General features: G+C 45.1%; 1 long non-coding RNA gene across 1 annotated transcript; it reads left to right on the forward strand.

The window, feature by feature from the left end:
- The first annotated feature begins 389 nt into the window (after nt 1-389).
- Nucleotides 390-6,681, forward strand: LOC120846566. Its single transcript, XR_005717063.3, has 3 exons — nt 390-492; nt 2,578-2,771; nt 6,576-6,681. It is a non-coding gene; the product is annotated as an uncharacterized LOC120846566 (long non-coding RNA).
- Nucleotides 6,682-9,135: the final 2,454 nt, after the last annotated feature.

Raw genomic sequence — 9,135 nt, forward strand, 5'->3', positions numbered from 1 at the left:
AACTTAAAAAATACGTACATTTTCTTAGCAAAAAAATAAAAACTTAAAACAGATATCCAGTGAATGATTAAGCAATTACATGTATTCACGAATAAGAAATCAAGTCGAATTAAGATATTGAACACCGTTTGTTTGAAGGACCAGATGGACATGAGTTGATGCAGATTCCAATCAGCAAACAAAGGTTATCAAGCAACGTATAACAGGAGAAGAAGCTGGGAAATTACGTCTGCTCGCATTAGATTGACTTCAAAGTTCGTATAGAGTACGATAACTGCAGTCATGTCAACCGTAGTGACACCGGTCCCAGAAATATGGACTGAGATAGAGTGGGGTCGAAACCGAAACTATTAAGTCGTTTTTCAATCCTTGGCTGCCTTGGCTGGCTTGGCTTCGTGCCAATTCAAAGCCGCAAGCAACTTCTGGATCCTTGTTCGTTCCGGAGAGGACACAAAGGCCTTTCTCGGAGTGCGTCGGTCGATCCGAGTTTAGGTAAGTTTTGCCGATTTCATATTCAAAATGCATGCTAGAAGAATATCCAGATATGCTAGATCATCTTCGGAACAACGTAGCTCACGTTGCCACCATAATTCGGATGATTTTTCACTTTTTTTCTACGATTTGAGTCGAAAAAAGTGAAATCGTCTTAGCACTGACCGGCGGCGGCGGCGGCGGCGGCGGCGCCGCCGCGGTGCCGCCGTGCCGCCGTGCCGCTATCTTGAGAATCCCGTGAATGCTCTGCGACACCGGAGCACTGCAGAGACGATGATTAGATTGTTTCTAAAGTACGCGTTGCTATCAGTGAGCTGTTCTGTGTTGTTAAACGCTTGATTGCGTGTCGTCTCGTCCTTTTTCATGCTAGCGGCAGCGTTGAGTTGTGCCCACTGTTTTGAAACTCCCGGCCCGCGCGCTCTGGGTTTTCACGCCGCGTCCAGCGGGATGGCGCGGTTCGACTGGCGCTGGCGTTTGGCGTATTGATAGGACACGCTCCTAACTGGGTGTCGTCGTTGTGCTCGTGTACGGCGTGTGCCTCGCGCCGGCGTGCGGTGCGTGGCGTTGGGTTTGAGGTGCTCGGGCCTTGAGTTTCTTATACTTGGGACACACGGGCAACTCGAATGCCATTTACAACGAATGACATTTGAGCGGACGGCCAATCGGCGCGCGACACTCCGGGCGTGACGCATTCCACGCGCGACAGATAGCGAGCTGATTCGCCGATCACACAATTGTCATTCGTTGTATATGGCATTCGAGTTGCCCGTGTCGCACGGGTATTAAAAGTGTTGACCGAGCCCTCTTAGTCTCATCGTTCTTGTTGTTTTCTCCCTTGCTGCCTGTTTGTTATTTTGATCATCTTGCTCTGGTTGATTGGCTAGCAGACGATCGTGCGTACGGGCCCCTGCATATATGTCTAGCCTTGCGAGCCACCCAGGGTACTACTGTCGCTAATAATGATTATTATTGCTTGCCTTAGCGACGTTTTAATTTACCCCGGCTACATTCGTGACTTGTAGAACTCGTGGGTGCACAAGTAGTTTACATGGCTGAGGAAAGAGGTTGAATGATTTGATTAAAATGCTCTGATCTGGTATAGAACGTTTAGTGGTACTGGGGAGACACATACAAAGCAAGGAGATCCAGCTTTGAATGTGATGGCTCCCTACTTACTACAACGTTTAAATACCTGAGGCCCTGGTAAAGTTGAAGGGAGCCTCTTAAAACATTTGTGGAAAGACCCAAAGCTGGATACAATTTTAATCTAATAGCTGGTCTACACTGCAGCAACCGACTAGGACTGACTCCGACAAAACCAGTCTTTAAGCCTCTTGTGACGGCTTATGACCACGCCGTCCAGCAGTAATAATGGCAGTCGTAAGCGGCTTAAAACCCTGTTTTGTTCAACTCGGTCGTAGTCAGTTGCAACAGTGTGAACCAGCTCTAACGCCTCTTAGGTGCATGCGCAAACAGTAGCTTCAGGATAAACTTGCGCATTGCACTGCCCCAGAGGATATCGATCACATCCCCGGTGTTTCTTTTTAATCTGTATCCCTGCACTGCAGAACATGTCAAGAGGCTTGTTGATTGCTGTGCATGTGCCTACCAAGCGAGCTGTGCTATTTTTAAGTGGTGTTTAATTTGTTTTTAGCTTCCTGGGATTTCTTAAGGTACCAGTAGGTATCTAAGCTCTACATGCACATTTTTCTTAACAGGCACTTCACAAGAAATTTGTTTTTTTTTTTTTGGGGGGGGGGGGGGGGGGGGCGGGGGAGGGCCCAGCAAAATGGACGATTTTGGTGGGTGGGGGATAGGGTAGGTAATAAAGAAAAGGTGAGGTAGGCTCCTACCCCCCCCCCCCCCTTTCCGGCTGCGTGCCTGGTTCTTAATACAATTACGTTATGAAGAAGCTCATTTTCCTTGTTTGGTTGAGTTTAATGGTGCTGTCATCATGGTCTTTGCACTGTCGACAACAAGAGAAGCGTAATGTTGGCACTTTTTCTTTTGTTGATCTGTGAAGCAAGTTTTGGTTTCTTTGTTTGTTCCAGAATATCAGGCTGATTCTTATTCATGGTATTGCAGGAAGTCTGTATCATCAAGAAAAAACTGCAGGTGGCTGGAAGCTGCCGATCAGCTGCCAGTCTGGATAGTAGCCATCAACTCAGCAAAGGCCTGCAGGCTAATCAGCCCAACCTGTTTCTCTGCTGCCTTTCAAGACAGGATGGTTTGTGAAAAGTGAAACGGGGCCCATGCACCGCTTCCGCAGGGCCCTGCTGGTATTTATCTGACCTTTTGTTTTCCTAAACAAATAACACCATTCCAAACTGTAATATACCAAGCAATTGCCCACTCTAAATTGGGGATGACCAATGAGAGCTGGGGGATAGGGTAGGTAATTAAGCAAAGGTGTACATGGTCGGGTGGTCCCTTGGTCTGACCACGGAATTACAAACAGCTGCCTTTTGCAAAGCTGGTTGACTGTGCAAACACGTGAAAACAAACAGTCTGTTTTTTTTCTTTTTTTTTATTACAAATTAACATCCTAAAGAATGGTTGCTTACGCACTTGCTTGTTCTTGTTATAAAGCCTTAAATTTATTCTTCCGAGTTAGAACAAAAAAGCAACCCATCTTTTTTTGGGCACAACTTTCTTTGGCAATGAAGAGAAAACTAGGGAGGGGGGGAGGCAGGCAGTGCCAAAGGCTCTGTGTTAGTGCACCAAATAGTTATTGTTTTTTGTTTTTTTTTTGTCTCAGTTTCAGTTAGGGTGTTGGCGTGTCAACCACGCAGTTGCTTCATTGCATGTTTTTGTACGAGGATTGCGGTTGAGGGAGCTGAACCGCGATCGCCGAGCATGCAGGCATATTCAGATCTATTTCTGAAGGCTTCACCCGTTTTTAAGCGTAAGCCAACACTTTGACTGAAGCACTCGGACAGACTTGCAAGGTAGATTTCACCGTGGTCAATCTCCTAGAATTTAATTTGTCTCTCAGCTGACGAAGATAGGCAGTGTCGGATCAGGAAAAGCTGCGAACTTCATGATAGATAAGCGCCGGAAAAATACCTGGACAAAAATTTGACGTGAACACTGGCGTACCGGCAACTAACATTTATTGAAAACAAAATTTCTTATATAGTAAGTGGTAAGGATGCAGATTTGTGGTAATGAACTGTCCTCTCATGTTGATATCTTTTCAGATATATCAGTGTTTAGAAGGGAGCTAAATTTTTATCTTTAATTCGTGATTGCATGTTAGTCTGTTCTTTTTTACAAGTGGAAGACATTGTGTTAAGTCATCTACTACCATTTTATGTGCCACCACACTATGGCCTAGTGGTCGTTCTGGGGCATGATTCAAATAAAACATTATTATTATTATTATAGCTGTGAAAAACGTCAGTCATGACTACAACTGGTCAACCCTCTATCAAAAAATTCATTCTTTTGCTGATAAGGTTATGGATGTGTCACTTGTACACCTGGTGCCTTTGGCTTTAATCTTAAACGCCTGGTGTAGCTCTCTAGATTCTTTATCTGGGTATCTGGCCAAAAATTTAGTGTCTTTAAACAACTGGGAGCAAAAGCAGCGTCTGCAGTGTGTGGCCAGATGTCGTGATGGAGATCGCTTGTGTGGCCACCTCGCGTTCGCGGGCGCACTCATTAATACATAGGCCTGTCTGACCCGTGTACACAGAACCATATGACATTGTGATTCCGTACACAACTTTGGTTGTGCATTCTGTGAATTTTTTGCAGTGTTTAGTTTTGCATTTGTCTTTTCCAAGGGCCGCTGCTGCAGCGACAACACACATCAGCTGCTGCCCTTGTTTCCCGTCATTTAATGACACCAAATTTTTGGCCAGATACCCAGATAAAATGTCTAGAAAAAGCTACACGAGGTGTTTGAGATTATAGCCGAAGGCACGAGTTGTACAAGTGACACATCCATAACCTTATCAGCAAAAGAATATGAATTTCTCGATAGAGGTCTACATTGGTTGTAATCATGATTGACATTTCTCACAGCAATGTAACAGATTGTTTTTTTTTTTTTCAATGATGTTAGTTGCGAGTGCGCCAGTGGCAACTTCTTGACCCTGTCTATTTTTTGGCGCTTGTCAATGATCATGAACCACCTGACCCGAATTGCCACATGAACGAATTTCATGAGTGCTGCCGCGTTTTGAGGTCAGTTATCTGTAAACTCTTCTGGTGCTGAAAAACTATTGCGCGGGAGGAATATACAGAAATAGAAGCACGCACACTCCACGACGCGAAGTCGCATTCCATTTGGATCGCATTCAGTTATGGCTGGCCCTAGGGGGTCGCTGGCACAACACAGCTCAGAATATGTGTAGCGAGGATTGCGCCGCAGAACCCAGGGGTCCTGAGTTCCGTCCCCACCCCTGCTCAGACACACCAGTGAGCTTGCTAGCCAACCGGCATACGGAAACAACTAGGAGTCCCGGTTCCCACTGTCCCATTTGTCATACATGTTGCACACCACTTGCTTGGTTTGTTTTAAGATTTCTTGGTTGCCAAACTTCATAAAAATCTCACATGTCAAACAAAGGGGCGAGCTCACAGAGTGTGCCTGCAATAAACCGCACTGATGATGCCCAAAGATGCGCATGATAAAGATGCCATCTTAATTTTGCAGGGAGCTAGAAAACCTAGGGTGAATTTAAACCAAGAAAACACAAAATGGCTAAAAAGGAAATGCTCTAGGTTTGGCACATCCTGGCCAATGTTATGCTAACATTCTAAAGTCAAAGCTAAACAGAACAATTTTACATATATTTTAATTGGTTACGTTCCACCCAGCAAATTATTATGGTTGAACTATATTCAGCTATGCAGTGAAATGGTGTCCTTTGGCTCTCTAGCTTTAGCTTCATTGCCACGGAGCATTGTCCCCAAGTATATCACTTTCTAGCTCTTTTCGACTGCACCCCTCCTATTCCTCTCCTGCTTTGCTGTTCTACTTGTTCTATCCCCATTCTGCCTGCCAGTCGTGGAGATAAACGCCCATGGCGACAGGGTGCCTGATGTCTCTTTCATATATTTTTTTAGCTTGCTTAAAATAGAGGAATAGGCATTAATATGTCCTTAGATGAGTTGATATGTTTCAAAAGTAGGGGTTGAGCGCTTACTCTGCCGCGGGTGCATGCTCGGTGTTTTTTGGTAGTTTTATGGCGTTGTGCGTTACTAGAATAAGTTGGGCTTTAGTATAGTTACCGCATATGTGTACAGTAATTCACGCAGTTGTTAATGGCCGTTAGTACCTGACTCAAACCTGTGCAGGGTTTCTATGAGCTGAAAATTGGTATTGTTGAGAAATTCGGCAATTGGAAAAGTCTCAAGATTTCCAGCCTAATCAGTATCGATCAGGGAATTTCAGCCTTCCTTTCTCTGAATGTAAGCAAAAGACACGTGTGGTGTGACACATGCACCTTCCTCCTACTCAGCAACTCGGCCGGCCTGCCAACGTAAATCTTTGCTGGAAACTAGAGTCTTGGTAGAATCCAGAGATGCAACTTCATCTCGAAATGTATTTACAAGGCAAACTTCTATACTTTCAACGAACTGCTGCTGCTTATGGCAGATTTGTGGAATGGCTTCATAGTGCGAGAGTTTGTCTCTATAGCTACCCTAGTTGCTCCTGAATAAACTTCTAGGGGATCTTTTCCGGGCTGTGAACATCATGACAGTTGAGGTAGTTTCTGCTGGAAAAGGGAGGGGGGCAGAGAGGGTATCCCTCAGCTTGACAGTCCATAGAAGGTTTGTCAGCCAGGATTTTGAATGTTGCGAGGACAATGACAGCTGTGTTAGCTCATATATTTTTTGCCAGAAGTTGTACGACTAACTGCCAGGATTGCAACATCCAACAGCATGACATGCCAGCTCCTGTGGTGTCATTTAATTTTGTCGCTTAGAGACCACTTTTGGTACATGGGTTATATAGAACACTAAACGAACCAGTTGGAGGTGCATTCCAGGCACCATAACGTAGCCTCTGCTGCTGAGATGTTCTTATTGCAGGTATAATTTCCGATTCTGCTTTTTTTTTTGTTTTTCAGTGGGAGCTCATGGAGGTGGCACGGTTCATGGAAGGACAGAGTGGCTGACAGTGAGCTGCCCAAGCAAGCTGCTGGCTCTTGTGACCGTCTCCGAAAGCCTCTGGATGGGCTAAATTGCAGACGTGCCTGGACATTTATAAATGGTAAACACAATCTAGACTACCTTTGAATTATGCCTTGGTCTAACGGATGTAGCTTGGATGTCGTGTTTGGCTGCTAGAATGGAACTGGATAGTGTTAAGCGGCACATGTCACCAAGTAAGCACACGCTGGGACGCTTATCCACAAACTCGGCTTCCCAGTCCACGAGCCACCAAAGACCCAGCCAAAGAGATCCCGAGTCATCCATGATTTCATGTTTCATACGTATATGATGGTTTTACTGCAACAGCTCATAATATTTGGCATTCTAAACTTTCCCATCACTAAGAATACATTTTTGTGGTGCCATCCGTGTTGGTTTTCAAAAGCTCTGATATCTGGGCCTTGTTCTGTTAGTTTCCATGCGAACTGTGAATCGCTTGCCAGGGATGCTTTTGCCACTGCAGGCCAATTTCCTTGGCAAGGCATTTAACTATTTCTGGTTTCATACTTGGCTTCAATTGATTGTTGAGCCATTGACTTTCTCTTTCGACGCTGGCACTGCCACCACAATAGTCCCATCACATACACTGGCACTACTGCTCGTTACAAAAGGTACAGCCGTTTGCATCTATCTATCCATCCCTTAGATGGTCTTTTCTCCTATGCCATGGTGGCCCTTAAGTTAATGTTGCTATCCACTTGCAATGAAGTTCTTCACATCAAGGTAAAAGGAATCTTTCACATTCTTTTAGAAGATTCTTCACTTCAAGAGTAAAAGGAGTTTTTCACATGCCTTAAGAAGATTGGTCCCAATATAGGAATGTTGCTTGCCCCGACATCTCTAAACCACCTCTGTAGTGGTTTCTCGATGTCTTAACATGCCGTGCGTCAGAATGTGTTTTGTCGCGCTTTTATGTCACACCGTTTCTTGAGTAGTTTACAAAGATCTTGTGGGCTCCAGTGACACAAAACTTTTTGTCTCCTTCTCCACATGCCTTAGTATTTCAAGTTTTGTTGCAAATGTCAACTTTGCCCTCTAGACATTCACAGTCATAACAACTCTCACAGAATTCAGTGGTTATTGTACTCTTTTTACTGGTTTCCTTTTTGAGCAAAATGTGCGAGTGCCAAAAGCACAAGCTCGGAGGAAGGGATCAAGAAGAAAGAAGATGGAACCCGCGCACGGTGTGGTTGTGGTGGAACGCGAAGCAAGGCATCGGCGCTATGGCCGGTGGAACGGCAAGCAAGGCTTCGTGGGTTTGGGTGGTCAAACCTTGAGCAAGGCTTCGTCAAGACTGTTGGTGGGCCCCGAGCAAGTCTTAGACAATGTGCCTGTGCTTGTGAGTGAGCACTGTGTGGTGCTGTAAGCACCCAAGCCACCACCGACATCTTGGGACCATGATTGGACTCTCCTCCTCCTCCAAATGTATGGCATCTTTGATTTGGCTTCTGTTCCTTTTGTTATGCTTTCAAAGCTTTTGTGTTTTTCCTTCTGCGGTTATGAAGAGTGGAACGCTTGCAAGATATGTTCTATTCCTTTATTTATTCCTTTTTTTTTACGACTGTGTGTGCGTCCTGTGCACCTTTTCTTTACTTTTGAATTTCTTTACTATTAAATAGTGTTCCGTAACGCCAGGCTCGACTCACTCTCAATTCCTACCGCCTCTCAGGAAGTCCATCGCCTAGGTGTGGCCTTAGCACCTGGACAGTGGTCCAATTCAAATTACAAGTTTGTTTTTATGGGATCTTTTCCAACCGAACCTGTGACTAACTTGTGACAGGTTCAAGTCCTGTAGTGGATACCAGTTTGTCACAGGTTCGGTTGGAAAAGATGCCATAAACAAACCAACTTGTAATCTGAATTGGACCGCTGTCCAGGTACTAGGGCCACACCTAGGTGATGGACTTCCTTAGAGGCGGTAGGAATTGAGAGTGACTTGTACCTGGCATTTCGAAACACTATTTATGAGTAATGAAATTCAAAATTAAAGAAAAGGTGCACAGGACGTACAAACGGTCGTAAAAAAATGAAAATAATGAAGGAAAAGAACATATCTTGCAAGCCTTCTGCTCTTCGTAACAGGGGCAAGAAAATCACAAAAGCTTCGAAAGCGTAACAAGGAGGGAACAGAAGCCAAATCGGAACAGAAGCCAAATCAAAGACGCTATACATTTCGTATGAGGAAAGTCGAATCATGGTCCCGAGATGTCGGTGGTGGTCCCAGTCCCTTGCGGCACCAGTCGGAGTCGAGAACTTGTGGTGGCTTGGGTGCTTATAGTGCCGAACAGCGCTCGCTCACAAGCACATGCACATCGTCGAAGTTTGCTCAGGGCCCACCAACCATCTTGACAAAGCCTTGTACGGGGTTCGACCTCCCACACCACTGAAGCCTTGCTTGTTGTTCCAACCACTGAAGCCTAGCTCTATGCAGCTTCCGCCTTCCTTCTTTTTTTCTTTTTCTTCTCTTCCGAGCTC

Source organism: Ixodes scapularis, unplaced genomic scaffold (assembly GCF_016920785.2).
Source record: "Ixodes scapularis isolate PalLabHiFi unplaced genomic scaffold, ASM1692078v2 ptg000137l_1___fragment_3__unscaffolded, whole genome shotgun sequence".
NCBI classification, from domain to species: domain Eukaryota; kingdom Metazoa; phylum Arthropoda; class Arachnida; order Ixodida; family Ixodidae; genus Ixodes; species Ixodes scapularis.